We start from the raw sequence: 22,893 nt of genomic DNA, 5'->3' as shown, positions 1-22,893 counted from the left end.
CTAACTATCCTGATAATGATAGTGACCAGGATCAAGAAAAGAAGAGGGAAAAGAAGAAGACTTACAAGAAAGCGAAGGGCGAGGCACACCTTGGCAAAGAGTGGGACTCGGATTGCTCTTCATCCGACGACGAAGGACTTGCCGCCTCGGCCTTCAACAAACCATCCCTCTTCCCCAACGAGCATCACACCTGCCTCATGGCAAAGGAAAAGAAGGTATGCACTAGGAATACTATTACATATGCTTCTTCAAGTGATGATGAATCTAGCGATGATGAAATAGACTTTGCAAGTTTATTCAAAGGTTTAGATAGAACTAAAATTGATAAAATCAATGAATTGATTGATGCTTTGAATGACAAGAATAGATTGTTAAAAAAGCAAGAGGATCTTTTGTATGAAGAGCATGATAAAGTTGTAGATGTCCAAAAATCTCTTGCTTTAGAAGTTAAAAGGAATGAAATGCTTTCTTGTGAATTATCTACTTGCCATGAGACTATTTCTAGTTTAAAAAGTGTTAATGATGATTTAAATGCTAAGCTAGAAGTAGCAAATATATCTAGTTCTTGTGTAGAACATGTAGTGATTTGCAATAGGTGTAAGGACTTTAATGTTGATGCATGTGTTGAACACCTTACTTCTATTGCAAAACTAAATGGTGAAGTGGCTAGTCTTAATGCCCAACTTAAGACTAGCAAAAATGAATTTAATAAACTAAAATTTGCAAGGGATGCCTACACTGTTGGTAGACACCCCTCAATTAAGGATGGACTTGGCTTTAAGAGGGAAGCCAAGAACTTAACAAGTCATAAGGCTCCCATCTCCGCCAAGGAGAAAGGGAAGGCCCCGATGGCTAATAGTGTTCAAAAGAATCATGCTTTCATTTATAATGATAGAAAATTCTCTAGAAGTGCTTATAGGAATTATTCTTATGATTCATATGCTATGCCTGCTTCTAGTTCTTCTATTGTGCATGATATGCCTAGGAAAAATGTTATTCATCATATGCCTAGGAGAAATGTTGTTCATGTACCTAGGAAAGCAAGTAATGAACCTTCTACAATTTATCATGCTTGCAATGCTTCCTTTGCAATTTGTAGAAAGGATAAGAAAGTGATTGCTAGGAAATTAGGGGCAAAATGCAAGGGAGATAAAACTTGCATTTGGGTCCCTAAGGCTATTGTCACTAACCTTGCAGGACCCAACAAGAGTTGGGTACCTAAGACCCAAGCCTAAATTTGCCTTGCAGGTTTATGCATCCGGGGGCTCAAGCTGGATTATCGACAGCGGATGCACAAACCACATGACGGGGGAGAAGAAGATGTTCACCTCCTACGTCAAGAACAAGGATTCCCAAGATTCAATCATATTCGGTGATGGGAACCAAGGCAAGGTTAAAGGACTAGGAAAAATAGCAATTTCATCCGAGCATTCCATTTCTAATGTGTTTTTAGTAGAATCGCTCGGGTATAACTTGTTGTCTATTAGTCAACTTTGTAATATGGGTTATAATTGCTTATTCACAAATGTAGATGTGTCTATCTTTAGAAGAAGTGATGGTTCATTAGCTTTTAAGGGTGTACTAGACGACAAACTTTATTTAGTTGATTTTGCAAAAGAGGAGGCCAGTCTAGATGCATGCTTAATTGCTAAGACTAGCATGGGTTGTCTATGGCATCGCCATTTAGCACATGTGGGGATGAAGAACCTTCACAAACTTCTAAAGGGAGAACATGTGTTAGGACTAACAAATGTGACTTTCGAAAAAAGATAGACCTTGTGCAGCTTGTCAAGCAGGTAAACAGGTGGGAAGTTCTCATCACAGCAAGAATGTAATGACCACATCAAGACCTCTGGAGTTACTTCATATGGACCTCTTCGGACCCGTCGCCTACCTAAGCATAGGAGGAAGTAAGTATGGTCTTGTTATAGTTGATGATTTTTCCCGCTTCACTTGGGTATTCTTCTTGCAGGATAAAACAGAAACCCAAGGGACCCTCAAGCGCTTCCTAAGGAGAGCTCAAAATGAGTTTGAGATCAAGGTGAAGAAGATAAGGAGCGACAACGGGTCCGAGTTCAAGAACCTTCAAGTGGAGAAGTACCTTGAGGAGGAAGGAATCAAGCACGAGTTCTCCGCTCCCTACACGCCACAACAAAATGGTGTGGTAGAGAGGAAGAACAGGACGCTCATTGACATGGCAAGGACGATGCTTGGAGAGTTCAAGACCCCCGAGCGGTTTTGGTCGGAAGCCGTGAACACGGCTTGCCACGCCATAAACCGGGTCTACCTTCATCGCCTCGTCAAGAAGACGTCGTACGAACTCCTAACCAGTAACAAACCCAATGTGTCATACTTTCGTGTTTTTGGGAGCAAATGTTATATTCTAGTAAAGAAAGGTAGAAATTCTAAGTTTGCTCCCAAAGCTGTAGAAGGGTTTTTGTTAGGTTATGACTCAAATACAAAGGCGTATAGGGTCTTCAACAAATCATCGGGTTTGGTTGAAGTCTCTAGCGACGTTGTATTTGATGAGACTAATGGCTCTCCAAGAGAGCAAGTTGTTGATCTTGATGATGTAGATGAAGAAGATGTTCCAACGGCCGCCATACGCACCATGGCGATTAGAGATGTACGACCACAGGAACAAAAGGAGCAAGATCAACCTTCTTCCTCAACAATGGTGCAACCCCCAACTCAAGACGATGAACAGGTTCATCAAGAAGAGGCGTGTGATCAAGGGGGAGCACAAGATGATCATGTTATGGAGGAAGAATCACAACATGCCCCTCCAACTCAAGTTCGCGCGACGATTCAAAGGAATCATCCCGTCGACCAGATATTGGGTGATATTAGCAAGGGAGTAACTACTCGCCCTAGATTAGTTAATTTTTGTGAGCATTACTCTTTTGTCTCTTCGATTGAGCCTTTCAGGGTAGAAGAGGCCTTGCTAGATCCGGACTAGGTGTTGGCCATGCAGGAGGAGCTCAACAATTTCAAGAGAAATGAAGTTTGGACACTGGTGCCACGTCCCAAGCAAAACGTTGTGGGAACCAAGTGGGTGTTCCGCAACAAACAGGACGAGCACGGGGTGGTGACAAGGAACAAGGCACGACTTGTGGCAAAAGGTTACGCCCAAATCGCAGGTTTGGACTTTGAGGAGACTTTTGCTCCTGTGGCTAGGCTAGAGTCAATTCGCATATTGTTAGCCTATGCCGCTCACCATTCTTTCAGGTTGTTCCAAATGGATGTGAAGAGCGCTTTCCTCAACGGGCCAATCAAGGAGGAGGTGTTTGTAGAGCAACCCCCTGGCTTTGAGGATGAACGGTACCCCGACCACGTGTGTAAGCTCTCTAAGGCGCTCTATGGACTTAAGCAAGCCCCAAGAGCATGGTATGAATGCCTTAGAGACTTTTTAATTGCTAATGCTTTCAAGGTTGGGAAAGCCGATCCAACTTTATTCACTAAGACTTGTGATGGTGACTTATTTGTGTGCCAAATTTATGTCGATGACATAATATTTGGTTCTACTAACCAAAAGTCTTGTGAAGAGTTTAGCCGGGTGATGACTGAAAAGTTTGAAATGTCAATGATGGGCGAGTTGAACTACTTCCTTGGGTTCCAAGTGAAGCAACTCAAGGACGGCACTTTCATCTCCCAAACGAAGTACACGCAAGACTTGATCAAGCAGTTTGGGATGAAGGACGCCAAGCCCGCAAAGACTCCAATGGGAACTGATGGACACGTCGACCTCAACAAAGGAGGTAAGTCCGTTGATCAAAAAGCATACCGGTCTATGATAGGTTCCTTGCTTTACTTATGTTCTAGTAGACCAGATATTATGATTAGTGTATGCATGTGTGCTAGATTTCAATCTGATCCAAGGGAGTGTCACTTAGTGGCCGTGAAGCGAATTCTTAGATATTTAGTCGCTGCGCCTTGCTTCGGGATCTGGTATCCAAAGGGGTCTACCTTTGACTTAATTGGATATTCAGACTCCGATTATGCTGGATGTAAGGTTGATAGGAAGAGTACATCAGGGACGTGCCAATTCTTAGGAAGGTCCCTAGTGTCTTGGAGTTCTAAGAAACAAACTTCCGTTGCCCTATCCACCGCTGAGGCTGAGTATGTTGCCGCAGGACAGTGTTGCGCGCAACTACTTTGGATGAGGCAAACCCTCTCGGACTTTGGCTACAATCTGAGCAAAGTCCCACTCCTATGTGATAATGAGAGTGCTATCCGCATGGCAGATAATCCTGTTGAACACAGCCGCACTAAGCACATAGACATTCGACATCACTTTTTGAGAGACCACCAGCAAAAGGGAGATATCGAAGTGTTTTATGTTAGCACCGAGAACCAGCTAGCCGATATCTTTACCAAGCCTCTAGATGAGTCAACCTTTTGCAGGCTACGTAGTGTGCTAAATGTCTTAGATTCGTGGAACTTGGATTGATTTATAGCATACATGTGTTTTATGCCTTGATCATGTTCCTTTTATGCATTTTGTTGTTTATTTATGGTGCTCAAGTTGTACAAGCACTCCCCGGACCTCACAAGTCCATTTGCAAGTGATGCACATATTTAGGGGGAGATGTGCTACAACTTGACCCTTTGAGACTAACCATGTGTTTGAGCTTGCTTGATTTAGTCTCAAAGGTGGATTGAAAGGGAAAGGTGGACTTGGACCATGAAAGACTTCCACTGCACTCCGATGAGAGGGTAACTTACTCCAAGTTCATCTTCATGTCTCTTATTGCCTTTTGCTCTTAATTGACAATTTTGGTGAGGCAATGAGGTTAAAAGGGCCAAGATTGATCCCGTTTTGGTGCTTGATGCCAAAGGGGGAGAAAATAAGGCCAAAGCAAGAAATGGATCAACTACCACTTGAGAATTTTGAAAATAGTAGAATTAGAGCTTTTGTTTTGTCAAAATACTCTTATGGTCTCTTCTTGTCAAAAATTGGTCTCTTGTGGGGAGATTGTTTGATTATGGGAAAAAGGGGGAGTTTTTGAATCTTTGATCAATTTCTCTTGGAATACCCCTCTCTATGCCTCAACAAATGAATTTGACTTAGAGATAGGAAATTGAGTTTGATTTACAAAAACAAACCAAGTGGTGGCAAATGATGATCCAAATATGCCAAATTTGAATCAAAACAAATTCTTGTTCTCATTTGCATTGATGTTGCACTTCTATATGTTGCTTTTTGTTGTGTTGGCATAAATAACCAAAAAGGGGGAGATTGAAAGGGAAATGTGCCCTTGGGCCATTTCTAAGTATTTTGGTGATTAAGTGTCCAACACAAATGGTTATGTGTTAAACTATGCCAAATGGTGGACAAAGTGCAAATCAATACAAAGGTATGATTCTAGACTTAGTACATTGGTTTTTGTGTACTAACATATTTGTCTAAGTGCTAGAATCAGAGAAAAGACAAATGGAAAAGACTTGGCTCGAGCAGCCAAGACTCTGCTCAGTCTGGGTGCACCGGACTGTCCGGTGGTGCACCGGACAGTGTCCGGTGCGCCAGGCTGGCATATGGTGAACTGCCTGCTCTCGGGTCTCGACGGCGGCGTACGGCTATAATTCACCGGACTGTCCGGTGGTGCACCGGACTGTCCGGTGAGCCAACGATCGGCCGAGCCAACGGTCGGCCGCGCAAGACATCTCTCTAGCGCATTTGATTCGTTGTGATAGCAATTTGAGCTCTTCTTGAGTTGAGAACTCCGTGTGCGATCTTAGAGCTCAAGTTGTGACTTGTGTGCGTGTTTGTGCTCGTGCTTTGAGGCTTGTGTGTGTTGCTCTTCCCACTCTTACATTTGTGCTTCTTTGTGATCATCTCATTGTAAGGGCGAGAGGCTACAAGTTGTGGAGATTCCTCGCAAATGGGAAAGAGTAAAGGAAAAAGAACACCGTGGTATTCAAGTTGATCATTGGATCACTTGAAAGGAGTTGAGTGCAACTCTCGTCCATTAGGACGCCACAACGTGGACTAGGAAAGTGTTGTACTTGGCCGAACCACGGGATAAATCTCTATGTCTCTTGTGCTTGTTCACACTGTGTCAATTGTGGTTCACAAGAGCTCGCCTTAGCCACTTGATTTCATTTTGCTAACACTTAATCAAGTTTGTGGCTTTAAGTTTGAAGTTTTTACAGGATTACCTATTCACCCCCCCCTCTAGGTGCTCTCAATTTCTCCTTGGCGGGCTCTGAAGGCCCAGCTTCAGCCTCGGTCTGGCTCTTTGCAGCTTCGGCTTCGGATGGTTTTGTCTCAATTTGCGTTTTTGACGCTTCAGCAGTTTTCCTTGGAGTGGTGCTTGAAGACTTTATTGTCTCCAGCACAACTAGTACATTGACCATCCTTTTTCTCTTGGGAGTCGCCGTGAGATCTTTTTGTGCCTTCGGCACTGTCATTCCTGCCGAAGGGCTTATAACTTCTAATATCTTTGTTTTCTCGGCCTCTATCTCTTTAATATTATCGGCCTTCGGCATCATAGCCGGCTCTTCATTCTTCTGTGTAAGTGCAGGTCCTTTGGCTTTAGTAGCCGAAGAGGTCTCACCACCAAATTCGGGCACTGTGGCCGGTTCAATGATGCGCGATCGGTGAGTAAGGACCTTCACCTTTTTCCTCTTTGGCGCGGGCTCGCTTAGAGCAGCTGAAGCATCACCTTTCCCAGAAGTTGCACTTTTTCTCTTTTGCCCTTTCGGCGGGTAGTGGCAATCAGGGTACATAAACCCAATAGCATCGAAAACTCTACTCAGCCTCTTCTTCTTCCGGCCTCCGAAGGCCGCAGATAATGCGTTATCTTCTGCCTTTGAATATGGACCAAGCAGTTCATCGCTTGTAGCTTCGATACATTTCAGCTAATCATCATCTGGCTCAACAAACTTACCTTCATATCTGAAGGTGTATTTCAACCTAACCAGCCCACCTTCGTCACACTTGCTGATAGTTTATTTTGGCATTTCCCATTTCTCTACAAGTGGCCACACTCTGAAGGCTATGTGCTCCTAGACTAAATCCCTTGTCCCGATGAAAGAGCAAACTATGCCAAAGGCCTTTCAGCATTCTTCGGCTGCTTCATCAATTTCCACCTTCGGTTTCCAGAGGCCGAAACGCTGCCAGATAGGGCGCATGATGATCTCCTTAATATCCTCTCGTGCTTTTAAATCATTTTTCACATAGAACCATTCCTTCATCCAATCTCCGGGCCATCTCTTCCGAAAAGTCGGCATTGGGCAGCTTGACCTAGAGCGAGCAACGAAGCTATAGCAGCCAAAATTATTATGGTATTGCTCTTTGCCCCAAGGTTTTGTCTCATATAACAGTTCGTGCATACTGCAGAAACTTTTTGCATTTAGCTCCAAGCCCTGGCTCCTCACGGCCCAGACGAAGATTCCCATTCTTATGATTGCTTCGGGAGTAATTTGATGAAGGTAAACCTGATATATTTTTAAAACTTCAACCACAAAATTGCTTAGGGGAAACCGAAGCCCAGCCTTAAAGAAGCTTCGGAAGATCACGACTTCATTCTCTTCGGGAGCAGGAGAAGTCCTATCTCCGTTGTCAGCCCTCACGATAGACACATCTCGAAAATATCTTCCCCTCATATTGTCGAGATGACTCTGTTTAATAGTTGATTTTCCGAAAACTGTATGACTTGGTCGCCAAGGTCGATCTTAGGAGTCTTCGCCACCGCTTTCCACATCATAACTGTCACTATCACCGGTGTCTTCAGATAAACCTTCTAAAATCTCTCTAGTAATCTTCTCTGTATTTGTCTTCGCTATTGATTCAAGAAAGCCAAGATTCTTCTCCTCAGAAAGGCTCAGCTTCGTTTCAACAACAACTTTCTTGTCTTGAGACATCTCTTCGAAAATGTTGAAAATGTGCTCTTAAGGCCGAAGCTAAAAAATCTAAAAAGCCAGGCAAAGCGTTTGTAGGCAAGAGCTAAAAATTGAGCAGGCAAAGCAAATGGCAAAAAAGCGTGCCAAATGAGCTCGCGGTGCGCTCTTATTTATACGCCTAGTGCGTTGCAAGTGGGAGGGCCCCGCTTGTCATTGACTATTGCTATTCTAGCAAAGGGAAGGTGTTTTTTGGACCTTCGGCTTAAGGCCTTCGTCCATATCGCAATCTAAATTTATCATTCTAACAAATTAATATTGCGAGGGGCTACTGTTGGGGGCCTTCGGCTTCCGAAGGTCCTCAAAAACATGATTTAACAATGTTTCTGGAGTATGATACATGAACAGGTACCTTCGGACTTAGGTCAAAACTACAGTGTGAAGAAGCACAAAGAATACGAAGGATGGCGCAGAGCCGAAGCTATGTGCAGGGGAGCTTCGGCGTGATAGCAGAAAAGGAAACCGACTTAAAGGGGAAAAAGGCTATTTAGACCCAGATGGATTACTATAGAGTTATTAGCAAATGAAAAGGGCATGGGTGTAATTTTACATGGGCTGCGTCCCGTGCCTATAAATAGATGAACAGTGCTTCCGTACTGTTCACGCTGACTTGGCATTTGCTTTTGCGTCACGCTTGTACTTTTGCCTTCTTTCAAGCCGAAGGTACATTTGTAATTTGTTATCATTTCTATTTTTCCATAATAATAAAATAGAAATGAGTTAATAATAATATTTAGGTGTTTATGTTATTTCTCATACTTTATATGAATCTTTCTTCATTATTTGTTGTGCTGATGAAGCTATGTCCTTCATAACCTTCGTCCGAAACTCATTATATCCCAAGGGAAATAATGCTTCGAAGGACGAAGGACTTTAACGTTTAACAATTTCTGTGTTGCCTTGTTCTTAATTCATAGCATTTAAGGACAAGTCCCCAACATATATATATATATGTAATAAATACAATTCGAAATATACAAGTGACATATTCAAAAGCATTTTTATAAATAAAATAACGAATAGATTAATAAAAATATATTCAAGTATTCGTATTTAAGTTCTGACTAAATATGTATTTGAAATTTGGAACTAGAATTCTGTTTGAATTTGGAATTTAAAATAGAAAACAGTAAAAGAAAAACAAAAGAAAAAGTGAAATCCTCACCTTTACCTGGGCCGAAACCGGCCCAATTCTCTACGGTGGCCTGCCCGCGCGCGCCTTGGCTTGCTCTGCTGCCGCTGACAACGCAGACCCACTGGCCAGGAAGATCTCGCGCCCGCGCCTGTTTCGCTGACACGCGGGCCCTATCGCTCAGTTTCCCCTCCACCCACTGACGCATGGGGCCGCCTGTGTCAGCTTCTTCCTCTGGATAGGAACAGAGTCCGCGACGGACGCGTGCATTCCCTCCATGCCGAGAACTCCAGGGACCGAACCACCAAGGCGAGATTTGGGCTCGGGTTCAGACTACTTCGGCCGTGCTCCTCGGAGTATAAAATCGGGGGCCCTCCTACCAATGCCACGCACCAGGAGAGCAGAAGAAGAACACGAGTGAGAGAAAGGTGCCGCCGCGTTTGGATCTGGTCTTCACCGTCGGTACGGCCTCGGGGACTCGCCCAGGGTGGTGCGTGATGCGCCTGGTGATGTTGGGAACAACCTTCAAGCTTTTGGTGCCGCGGGTAAGTCACAATCCCTCGTCGGTGTACCACACCGCCCCAAATCCGCACTTCGCCGTGGCCAAGGCGTATAACTGGACAATTCGTGGTTTGTCATCCACCCTCTAGTTTGCAATGTCGCCTGCTCCCTATGACCTAATCGATTTCGAGTTTGGGATCTTGTTGCTCGGGTTTGACACCATGGGTCATGGCGCCGCCGCACCGGCGCTGTGCGCCGCCACGGTCTGATGCTCAGGCGGCCGGAGGACTGGGGGAGTGTTCTGGTCGTTAGATCGGAGGGGAACGGTTCAGATTAGATAAATCACGTATCGCTTCGAGGAATGAATCTGGACCGTGGGTTTGAATCGGGCGGTCCCTGGTCAATCTCGCCCATTTAAAAGCTTGCCCGTAGATCTGGAATCATGCGGTATTGAATGCGTACCGATTCGCGCGTTGTGCGATCTAATCGGATCCATCTGTTTTGAATCGGACGGCGCAGATCGGCGCGTACCCCTTTATCGAAGAATGTTTGCATAAAGGCCCCCGATCTTTATCCAAACCAACCCGTCGTCCACACATATTCAAAGAACATCACAGTCGGGTCCAGGTTTTTGCATATAGACCCTTGACCTTTTGGAGAATGGTAGCCGCAGCCCAAGAGATCTTATTTCCTTATTAAATTAATCCTGGAAATTTATTTTTGTATAAAAACAATATCAAAAATACTTGAGAACTTAGAAAATTCATAGTTAATTCATTTTAACTTCAAATTGGGTCATTCCAGTTGCAATAATTTTGTATTAATATTGTTTATCAACTAGTAACACTATTTAGCCATGAAACTTGAATTAAAATTGTTCAGTAGGATTAATCTATTCTAAGCACTAAATAATTTCAGAATTTCATAACTTAATAATCGTAGCTCCGAATTTAGCGGTTCTCGATCCCACGATCCCGTAGCAACGCGTAGATCATTATTATTCAGTTCTTACATTTTGTGTGATGTTAATTTTGCCTATACCATGTCTGTTTGTATTGCTACGACTAGCAGCGAGGTTACGAGTCACCTGAAGAGCAAGTTGGTACCTAGAATCTCAAGTGCCAGGCAAGTTGTGCCCTTGATCACTTCTTTTACCCACTCATGTTCTAATTAATCATAATGATCTGCATAGGTTAACTTTGATGGGACCTAATAGGTTACCCTAGTTTGTCTATCTTTATGCCTTGTTTACCACTGAACTTTTTGGGTAGTACTTGCTAGTGCTATATGTGGTTTTGGGCATTGAGATACACATTATTCATGATTATACTTTTGTTAGCAGTTGTTATTTACTGTTCATGATAAGATTATTATGTTAATTGGAACATGGAGCGACCACCCGGGAAAACAGTGCTACCACAAGGGTTTAATGGGACGCCCTTGGCTGATTAATTAGGAAAGCTAGTGGAAGACTACCTCACCTGAAAGGGGCAAGGGCAGTAGGGGAGTGGTCAGTGTGGGGAGGTCCTTGGTTGATTTTGCTGCGATGGCGGTCAGGCGAGGGATCCCTGCATTGAAGCTTCCTATAAATTGTAGCGGGTTTTCTGAAGCTAGTGGAACTTTGTAAAGGCCTCGTAGTGTTACCCTGCCTCGCTTCCTTGGTAGAGGTGTATGGGGCCCGTACAACCCCGTGGCAAATGGGTAACATGACTTGTGGGTAAAGATGTGCAACCTCTGCAGAGTGTAAAACTGGTATACTAGCCGTGCTCACGGTCATGAGCAGCTCGAACCCTCACATGATTAACTTATAGAACTAAATTCAATTTGTCATATGCATTGCATCGCATGTGATGTTATTACTTTTGTTCTACTACTAAATTGGGTTGGTATTTACTTATACTTAGCAATTGCTAATAAAATTTTGTCCAACTTTAAAAGCAATGCTCAGCTCTAACCATCCTCTTTGGTAAGCCTTACACTTCACGTGAGCTCCCACCTTTGGCGAGTTCATGCACATTATTCTCCACAACTTGTTGAGCGATGAACGTATGTGAGCTCACTCTTGCTGTCTCACACCCCCCACAGGTCAAGAACAGGTACCGCAGGATGAGGCGCATGGAGGATGTTGTGACGTATTCGTGAGAGGTCTAGGCCGTCGTCTCCCAGTCAACTTTGGGTTGCTGGACCGTTGTCTCCTTATAATGTAATTATTTATTTATTTTGTATAGAACTCCTATTATATAGTAAAGATGTGACATTCGATCGTGTGCCATGATTCATCATATGTGTGAGACTTGGTCCCAGCACACCTGGTGATTATTTCGCGCCCGGGTTTTGGTGCCCCCGAAACCCGGGTGTGACAGAAGTGGTATCAGAGGAATGTTGACTGTAGGACGAAACCTAGATAGAATTGGACAACCATTATCTACTTACCTTTGCTACTCTGATTCATTCTAAACTTTTCTTAATCTTTTCTCATCTATTTCTGCTTTACTCTGACTATTCTTACCTCTTCTTTCTAAAGACAAATGTGGATTTCACACTTTGAAATCATGTACCTAAAGTGACCTTTAGAAATAGGAGACCTACTCTTAGGAACAAAAACAAAATTATTTTTGTAGGTATCCATGTGCTTCAATGTATGTTCTTATGATACTTGTTTGATTTGGATCTTTGATTGAGTGTGATGGGTTGTGGAGTAATGTCCACAATTACATCTGCATATACATATAGACATAAATATAAATAAATATAAATCATAAGATGACTATACAAATTAAGAATACCACCACTAGAATATATCAAGCCTAATAGATCCATCTTATCTTAAATGATTATCTCTTATCTTAATGGATTTATCTTACCTTAAAAAGATTTTATCTTATCCTAACCACTTTGCTTATCTCATCCTAGAGTAACAACCATGACCTAATCCAAATTACTTAAATCTTATCTATTCTAATGTAGTCATATCTAATCTAATCTAGATCCTATCTAATCTAGTATGATCTAATCTAGTGAGGGTTACTTAATGCTGGTACAAAGGATAAGTCCATACACTTAAGCCTAAATTAGTGACCTAGATCAACTCGGCCGTATCCAACAACTTGACCTACATAACAGATCTATCTTAGCCTCTTGTCCCAATCCCGGATGGAGACACCAAAGAGCAAGAAGGAGGAGATCAACCTCAACAAGGATGATCAAGAGTCAACCAGATCATCAGATGAGTCAAGATCCACTATCCAGAATAGAAGTTTTCCCTGCCTAACCTTCTCTTCTATAATCCTACATATTAGCTAAAACACAATATGCCCATGTTTCTCTAGCCATAACTTGTAAGGAGGGGTAACTTTTGGGAGCATTAAAATTAACTGGAAAATAAAAGCCAAGACTAAACACAACACCCTATTTACCCCTTTTTCTTACAAATCTCGAGGATGAGATTTTTGTTAAGGGGGTAGGATTTGTAAACCCTGGAATCTAGCTTCTAAAACCCTAGCCATTCAAAAATAAATGAAATGAGGAATCTATGTTAATCATGTATCCTATTAATGAGGCATGTTTCTTTTAAAGAAATGTCTTCTTTTATAAGGGAAGGGTATATAAAAAGATACTTATATGGGTAATATATTTATAAACACTTCCTTGAAATATCTAAGTAAACATATGACATATATTAGAAATTAATTTAAAATATATATATATGCAATAAATACAATTCGAAATATACAAGTGACATATTCAAAAGCATTTTTATAAATAAAATAACGAATAGATTAATAAAAATATATTCAAGTATTCGTATTTAAGTTCTAACTAAATATGTATTTGAAATTTGAAACTAGAATTATGTTTGAATTTGGAATTTAAAATAGAAAACAGTAAAAGAAAAAGTGAAATCCTCACCTTTACCCGGGCCGAAACCGGCCCAATTCTCTACGGTGGCCTGCCCGCGCGCGCCTTGGCTTGCTGTACTGCCGCTGACAACGCAGGCCCACTGGCCAGGAAGATCTCGCGCCTACGCCTGTTTCGCTGACACGCGGGCCCTATCGCTCAGTTTCCCCTCCACCCACTGACGCATGGGGCCGCCTGTGTCAGCTTCCTCCTCTGGATAGGAACAGAGTCCGCGACGGACGCGCGCATTCCCTCCATGCCGAGAACTCCGGGGACCTAACCACCAAGGCGAGATTTGGGCTCGGGTTCCGACTACTTCGGCCGTGCTCCTGGGAGTATAAAATCGGGGCCCCTCCTACCAATGCCACGCACCAGGAGAGCAAAAGAAGAACACGAGCGAGAGAAAGGTGCCGCCGCGTTTGGATCTGGTCTTCACCGTCGGTCCGGCCTCGGGGACTCGCCCAGGGTGGTGCGTGATGCGCCTGGTGATGTTGGGAACAACCTTCAAGCTTTTGGTGCCGCGGCACAGTCGCAATCCCTCGTCGGTGTACCACACCGCCCCAAATCTGCACTTCATCGTGGCCAAGGCATATAACTGGACGATTTGTGGTTTGTCATCCACCCTCTAGTTTGCAATGTCGCCTGCTCCCTATTGACCTAATCGATTTCGAGTTTGGGATCTTGTTGCTCGGGTTTGACACCATGGGTCATGGCGCCGCCGCACTGGCGCTGTGCGCCGCCGCGGTCTGATGCTCAGGCGACCGGAGGACTGGGGGAGTGTTCTGGTTGTTAGATCGGAGGGGAACGGTTCAGATTAGATAAATCACGTATCGCTTCGAGGAATGAATCTGGGCCGTGGGTTTGAATCGGGCGGTCCCTGGTCAATCTCGCCCATTTAAAATCTTACCCAGAGATATGGAATCGTGCGGTATTGAACGCGTACCGGTTCGCACGCTGTGCGATCTAATCGGATCCGTCTGTTTTGAATCGGACGGCGCAGATCGGCGCGTACCCCTTTACCGAAGAATGTTTGCATAAAGGCCCCCGATCTTTATCCAAACCAACCCGCCGTCCACATATATTCAAAGAACATCATAGTCGGGTCCAGGTTTTTGCATATAGACCCTTGACCTTTTGGAGAATGGTAGCCGCAGCCCAAGAGATCTTATTTCCTTATTAAATTAATCCTGGAAATTTATTTTTGTATAAAAACAATATCAAAAATACTTGATAACTTAGAAAATGCATAGTTAATTCATTTTAACTTCAAATTGGGTCATTCCAGTTGCAATAATTTTGTATTAATATTGTATATCAACTAGTAACACTGTTTAGCCATGAAACTTGAATTAAAATTGTTCAGTAGGATTAATCTATTCTAAGCACTAAATAATTTCAGAATTTCATAACTTAATAATCGTAGCTCCGAATTTAGCGGTTCTCGATCCCACGATCTCGTAGCAACGTGTAGATCATTATTATTTAGTTCTTACATTTGGTGTGATGTTAATTTTGCCTATACCATGTCTGTTTGTATTGGTACAACTAGCAGTGAGGTTACGAGTCACCTGAAGAGCAAGTTGGTACCTAGAATCTCAAGTGCCAGGCAAGTTGTGCCCTTGATCACTTCTTTTACCCGCTCATGTTCTAATTAATCATAATGATCTGCATAGGTTAACTTTGATGGGACCTAATAGGTTACCCTAGTTTGTCTATCTTTATGCCTTGTTTACCACTGAACTTTTTGGGTAGTACTTGCTAGTGCTATATGTGGTTTTGGGCATTGAGATACACATTATTCATGATTATACTTTTGTTAGCAGTTGTTATTTACTGTTCATGATAAGATCATTATGTTAATTGGAACATGGAGCGACCACCCGGGAAAACAGTGCTACCACAAGGGTTTAATGGGACGCCCTTGGCTGATTAATTAGGAAAGCTAGTGGAAGACTACCTCACCTGAAAGGGGCAAGGGCAGTAGGGGAGTGGTTAGTGTGGGGAGGTCCTTGGTTGATTTTGTTGCGATGGCGGTCAGGCGAGGGATCCCTGCATTGGAGCTTCCTATAAATTGTAGCGGGTTTTCTAAAGCTAGTGGAACTTTGTAAAGGCCTCGTAGTGTTACCCTGCCTCGCTTCCTTGGTAGAGGTGTATGGGGCCCGTACAACCCCGTGGCAAATGGGTAACATGACTTGTGGGTAAAGATGTGCAACCTCTGCAGAGTGTAAAACTGGTATACTAGCCGTGCTCACGGTCATGAGCAGCTCGAACCCTCACATGATTAACTTATGGAACTAAATTCAATTTGTCATATGCATTGCATCGCAGGTGATGTTATTACTTTTGTTCTACTACTTAATCGGGTTGGTATTTACTTATACTTAGTAATTGCTAATAAAATTTTGACCAACTTTAAAAGCAATGCTTAGCTCTAACCATCCTCTTTGGTAAGCCCTACACTTCACGTGAGCTCCCACCTTTGGCGAGTTCATGCACATTATTCCCCATAACTTGTTGAGCGATGAACGTATGTGAGCTCACTCTTGCTGTCTCACCCCCCATAGGTCAAGAACAGGTACCGCAGGATGAGGCGCATGGAGGATATTGTGACGTATTCGTGAGAGGTCTAGGTCGTCGTCTCCCAGTCAACTTTGGGTTGCTGGACCGTTGTCTCCTTATAATGTAATTATTTATTTATTTTGTATAGAACTCCTATTATATAGTAAAGATGTGACATTTGATCCTGTGCCATGATTGATCATATGTGTGAGACTTGGTCCCAGCACACCTGGTGATTATTTCGCGCCCGGGTTTTGGTGCCCCCGAAACCCGGGTGTGACAATTAAATAATTGTAGAACCAGTGAGTCGACCAGAGGGGGTGAATGAGAGGCACTAAAAATTCTCGACCTGCGAGTATATGACTTTAATTCCAAAGATCAATCCGAAAGACCCTCTAGGGACTCAAAGTATCAGATCAGAGCGCAACACAAACCAGTGTCGTTTGTATGCACCAAAAATCAAAGGAACTGCAGGCCTAACTTCCTGGAAATTATCAGAGTCGAAATCACCAGGAAATTAGAGCGGCAGTGACGGCCTTAGATCCTGTAGTGCTAGAGGTCCGGTAGTGATGGTGTTAAGTCCAGCAGTGTCGGGTACAGTAGTGCCGTGCATGGTGCACACGAGCGGCAGTGCCGGGCAAGCAAAAATGCCGAGATCGATCTCAAATTTGACACAGTTTGTGTGGGGTGTAAGAAGTTCTCTAGTGAAGTGTGAACTCGAACAAACAAGAGATCAAGTCGTAGATCGGAAATCCAGAGAAGGATGGGGTTTTGATGGGGTTTTCATAAAACGAACTCAAACGAGAATCAACTCATATCACGACCAAGAACTGCTCCGTGAGGGCCTATACATTGATCCAAATAGTCTATCTCCACCCAAATCAAACCCCAACAGTACCAATGTCACAAGAACTCAAAGTTTCTCCACAAATCCACAAGAGAAAGGGAAGGGACAAACCAAGAACACAAACTTCAGAATTTCAGCAAGTATTGAAAACTGAGATTGAGAAGTGACAAAAACCTGTGGGCCATACCGGCGATACTTCCTCAGATTAAACTTCAAGAACACAAATACAGTCGTAGTACAAAATCATTGTGGATCCTTGGCTAAAACTAGAGACGTCTAGAGATGGGAAATATGAGTGCTAAAGCCCTAAGCCAAAACAAATGGCAGCCAAGTGATGCTAAACTAACCAGTCATCCCCTCTATTTATAGAGGGTTATTATCACTTCCTAAACTACCCCTATTTACATAGAGCATATCCACTCCACCGGGGTGAAATGGACCAACTCCTAGGATTTTGATCCGACGGCCACATCCTTCACACGGAGTTGCTTTGCCTTGACATCCGCGATCACGCCACGTGTCGCCACCGGTTCTCTCCAGAACCGGCGCCGCCGAGTTTTGAGGCCAAAACTCAGCAAAACCCGCCATCCGTAGCGCTGGGAGGTTTTGAGGCCCAAACCACCAAACCCGCCGTGAGCACCGCACCTTGTGCACATCCTCCACGACCAGACACGTGTCCCGCCAGTCCTTGACCATGCCAGCAACACGATCCACTCCACCACGTCCTCGCGCTAGTGCGTGTCTCATATGCCAGCCACCATGGCTGGTCAGCTGGCTGCTTTGGTCCATCAGTCAAGACCAAACACTCATCCTTCACCGCTCCCGGACATGGTTGGTCAGCATGAGCCCAACCTCAGCTGTCAACCACCATCCCTGTGCTCCACACCTACACACCACAAGCCGACCAGACATGGTTGCACAAGCATAATCTCACACTATGGTCAGTCCACTACCTACCCCAGAGTGCTACCCATTGATAATCACTCATCATCAACCTAGACCACAAGGGACAAATCAACCTTGTGTTCACAATCTCCCCCTTGATGAGTGCATTGTCAACACCACCATATGCTTATGTAAACATAAAGAGAAAGAAAAAGAGAAACTCACTCAAATGACCAAAAACCAGATAAAAGCCAGACAAGTCATTTAGAGTAAGCAAAACTTGGTCCCCAAAGAAATGGGCAACAACTCAACATGACCAACTAAGAAAATAAGTTATCCCTCAATAAGAGGCAAAAACAGGGCTCAACACCACTAGCCAGAAAGCCAAAATCTCATTGGAACACAAAAAAGCTTTGTCTGGAGCATAAGACCCAATTCAGAGCATAAAATCAGCACAAAAGCTAAAATCAAAGCTAGTTCCTCTAGAAAGAGGCAAACAACTTAACACAACTAGCAAAAACTCTAAAAGGCTCAATTTTCCTCCCCCTGTAATAATGCTCCCAAAAATCTCTCCCAGAGACCAACAAATCCAAATAACACATCTCTCCCCCTTGGATGAGAGAAATCCCAAAAGAACAAATTTCTCCCCCTTGATAGAGGAACCAAGAAATCTTAAAATCTCTCCCCCTTGTTGACAAGTGAACTCATCAAGCACAAATAAGGGAAAAAACTTCCCTTCAACAAGAGAGCTCCCCTTGAGAGAATGCAGAAATGCAACATAGAGTAGTAAATGGAGAAAATGCAGGAGCTTCAGAAGTATACTAGTCAAAATGTATAAATGCACATGCTAACAGATGCTCAAACTGATCATATGCAAAAGATATGTGAAGTGTAAGCATTTTGATTCAGTTTTCAGTATTTCAAAGAGGTGTTCACCAGAAAGACAACACTAAGCATATAGTAAGCAGGAAATCAACTATTCATCGTTACTATTCATCATTGTTACTATTCATCATCATTACTATTCATCGATGATATCTATAATTACTTTTCATCGTTACTATTCATCGTTACTATTCAACGTTCCTATTCATCGATCATCCGATCATCGCAAATTTCAACTACTCATCCGTCATGCTGTCCAGTCCACCTAAGACCAGCCAGACCCATATTCCAGTCATACGAACTCCGGTGACTGTGATTTTCCTTCCAGTGGGAACTTCTCATCTGGTCACCATCCCAGGTTTCTCCTAGTTGAGCACGCTTAACTTTGAGATTCCTTCGAACTAGGCTTCCAAACTCCGATTCCAATAATTCTTGTTTCTAAATTCTTACCAAACTATTCCCTATCCAACCATGTCATCCCTTAAGCATGGTTCATATTCCAGAAAACTCCCAAAATACTCTTGTCCCATATTCTGCCTATAACTCTCATGTTCATACTAAGTCAGACGATTCTTTCGTCACTATTCTCTCCAATAGTGAACTTCACTATGCTACACCACATACACCCAGCTATAAATACACCCAGCTACCCTCTCTCTCTCCACACACACTCAACACCCTCAGCCAAGGCAAACACCCCACTCACTCAGTTACCCCGCTCTACCGGCTACACACATAGTGTCGCTTCGCCTTCAATCCACCCTCCTGGTAAGCACCTCCGCTCCACCACTAGTAGTATCTCAACACCACATGACACAGATTCTACTCAAGACTCTACCCATCCATATATCGCTATTCTGACCACTATACTAAATATCTGTTGATATACTTGCTGGTTTGTATGTTTGCTTATTCATGTTGCATAGTTATCGGAGCGTTCATGTCGTCTCGTGGAGGCCAGATCTGCAAGTCTACGCCAGGCAGTGGAGCTAGAAGCTAGTTTCGCGAGCTCCCCTTCCCCCTTCACCGGATAAGCACGACAAGCTCACTGGATCCCTTTGATGCATAAATTACCTATGATTTTTCAACCACAACCCTCAGCCTGTTATTTTATGCATGATATGATTTTGAGACAAGTTATTATGGCCACCCAGTCGCCTGCCGCAATCAATCCTTGATATATTTGTTACAAATGGTTTGAGAAAAGGTGTGAGTTTTCAAAAGAAAATGCTTTTCAAAATGTGTATGATGAAGGGTTTTCACCCTTATCACCTTTGAGTAGGGATGATCAGGGACTCCCTGGTTTAGGGGAGGGCCTAAGGTGATGGCTCAGCCGGGTTAGCTGTGAGCAGAAGGATTGTCCTCTCATATAAGGACCAGTTTGTCATCCTTCACTACCTGTACTCATGACAAGTACAACCACTCGAGACTGTATGGGCAGTCACTCAATTTGAACTCGTACGGTCCAAACCTCAGGGTTATGAAGGCTGAGGAGCACCGGGAGGATAAGGAGGGCGAATGTTTTGTCCGGTTTGGACATGGCGGTGGCCTGACTCTTTCCGGTATAACCGCTAAGGTAAGGACGTGCGAGGAAAGAAAGAGATTCGGTTTCGGGTCTCATTGGCCATGAGATCGCAGAGCCGGACTAGTGGGTAAAGTGTACACCTCTGCGTAGAGTTTGAAAACCTATTCGAATAGTCCGTGTCCACTGCAATGGACGAGTCTGGTGTGGTATGACAATTAGTGTTTTGTTTTCCAAAAATTCTTTTGAGAAAAGTGGTTTTAAAAAGGTCCGGCGGTTGAGCCGTGAGCTATGGTGGACGGGAAGTCCAGTAGCTGTTTTTGAAAATGAAAACCAGTGGGAAACTGCTGAGATACCTGGATGGTTTGGTCCAGGGGATTTTGTTCTATATTGAAAAACTTCCTGCTCCTTTGGGAGAGGATGCGCTTTGCAAAATATAAAATGTTTTACAAAACAACCCTGCATAAAATATTGTTGTTTCTGCAAAATATCCTGAGCTCCACATATTCCATGCATTATATCTGATTTCCCCATTCCGCGGGTGAAGGTGGGCTGCTGAGTACGTTTGTACTCGCCCTTGCTTATTTGTTGTTTTTCAAAAAAGGAGATCGGGTAATAGTTACGCCTGTTCCCAACCTTGCCTGTGGCTGTTGAACCGCTGATTTGTTTCGCTGCGTATAATGGGCTACTTTAGCCCCACTCTGATGATATGTCCCGAGTTGTGGACCAACTCTTAAAGTTGATCGCCACCTTTATAGGTTTGTCTCGTTTAAGCAGATCTATGATCATCTGATGTATAAATGTGTTTACTAGCCTCCTGGGACTAGTAATTGTATCACATTTGAGTCCTAGAGGATTGGGGCGCTTTAGATAGTGAGTACCCTAACCTTGTATATAAACTCTCAAAGGCGCTTTATGGGCTCAAACAAGCTCCAAGAGCATGGTATGAATGTCTGCGAGATTTTCTTATCACTAATGGCTTCAAAGTCGGAAAAGCCGATCCTACTCTCTTTACTAAAACTGTTGCAAAAGATTTGTTCGTATGCCAAATTTATGTTGATGATATTATATTTGGGTCTACTAACAAATCAACTTGTGAAGAGTTTAGTAGGATCATGATTCAAAAATTCGAGATGTCAATGATAGGGGAGTTGAAGTATTTTCTAGGATTTAAAATCAAGCAACTCGAAGATGGCACCTTCATCAGCCAAACCAAGTACATTCAAGACATACTTAAGAAGTTTGGAATGAAGGATGGCAAACCCATCAAGACACCCATGGGAACCAATGGCCATCTCTACCTCGACACGGGAGGTAAATCCGTAAATCAAAAGGTATTACCGGTCGATGATAGGATCTTTACTCTACTTATGTGCATCTCGACCGGATATTATGCTTTCCATATGCATGTGTGCAAGGTTCCAGGTCGATCCTAAGGAAGTTCATCTTAGGGCCGTGAAGAAAATCATGAGGTATTTAGTTTACACTCCTAAGTTTGGGCTTTGGTACCCCAAGGGATCCACCTTTGATTTAATAGGATATTCAGATGCCGATTGGGCAGGGTGTAAAATTGATAGGAAGAGCACATCAGGGACTTGTTAGTTTCTGGGGAGATCCCTAGTGTCATGGGCTTCAAAGAAACAAAACTCAGTAGCTCTTTCCACCGCTGAAGACGAGTACATTGCCGCAGGCCATCGTTGTGTGCAATTACTTTGGATGAAGCAAATCCTCAGGTACTATGGCTACAAATTGAGCAAAGTTCCTCTCCTATGTGATAATGAGAGTGCAATCCACATGTCGGATAATCCCGTTGAACACAACCGCACTAAGCACATAGACATTCGGTATCACTTTCTGAGAGATCACCAACAAAGGGGGGATATCGAAATAGCTTATGTAAACACCAAGAATCAATTAGCTGATATCTTTACCAAGCCACTAGATGAGAAAACCTTTAGCAAACTTAGGATTGAGCTAAATATTCTTGATTCTCGGAATTTTAATTAAAACATTGCACACATAACTCATTTATATATCTTTGATCATGTCTCTTTCATTTGGTACAAATGCATATTTCTTAATTATTCTTATACCAAGGCTACGACTAATATCTTTTCAAGTGTATTTCTACTAAGTCGTAGATTGGTGAAAGGGAAATGGAGTATTCGGCGAAAACAAGGCTTCCACTCCACTCTAACGGTATCATTTACCCTTCGTTGTTACTCCACATACTCTCAATTGGTATAATCCTTCACTCTTATTTACTTGTACCAAAGGGGAGAAAGTAAAAAGGGCTCTCAATGTCTCCGTTTTTTGTGATTAATGCCAAAGGGGAGAGAATATTAAGCCCAAAGCAAATGGACCGCACCACCATAATTTTCAAAATTTTCGAAATAAAGCTTTAATTGATATTTGGCAATTTCTCAATTGGTATCCATGCTTCACTTGTCTTGAGAAAGCAAATTTCAATTGATTGTATCTAAGAAATGAAAATTTCTTCAATTGGTATCTTTAAAAGTCAAATTTTCAATTAGTATTTCATTTGGTATCTTAAAACCCTCTTGAAAGCTAAGAGGAGAATTTCATTCAGGGGGAGTTTTGTTTAGTCAAAGGAAAAGCATTTGAAACAGGGGGAGAAATTTCAAATCTCGAAAATGCTTCTTGCAATCTTATTCATATACCTTTGACTATTTGCAAAAAGGCTTTGAAAAGATTTTCCAAAAGAATTTGCAAAAACAAAACAAGTGGTGCAAAGGTTGTCCA

The sequence above is a fragment of the Zea mays genome, chromosome 2 (genome assembly GCF_902167145.1).
Source record: "Zea mays cultivar B73 chromosome 2, Zm-B73-REFERENCE-NAM-5.0, whole genome shotgun sequence".
Classification (NCBI taxonomy): Eukaryota; Viridiplantae; Streptophyta; class Magnoliopsida; order Poales; family Poaceae; genus Zea; species Zea mays.
This window is presented reverse-complemented; position numbering follows the sequence as displayed.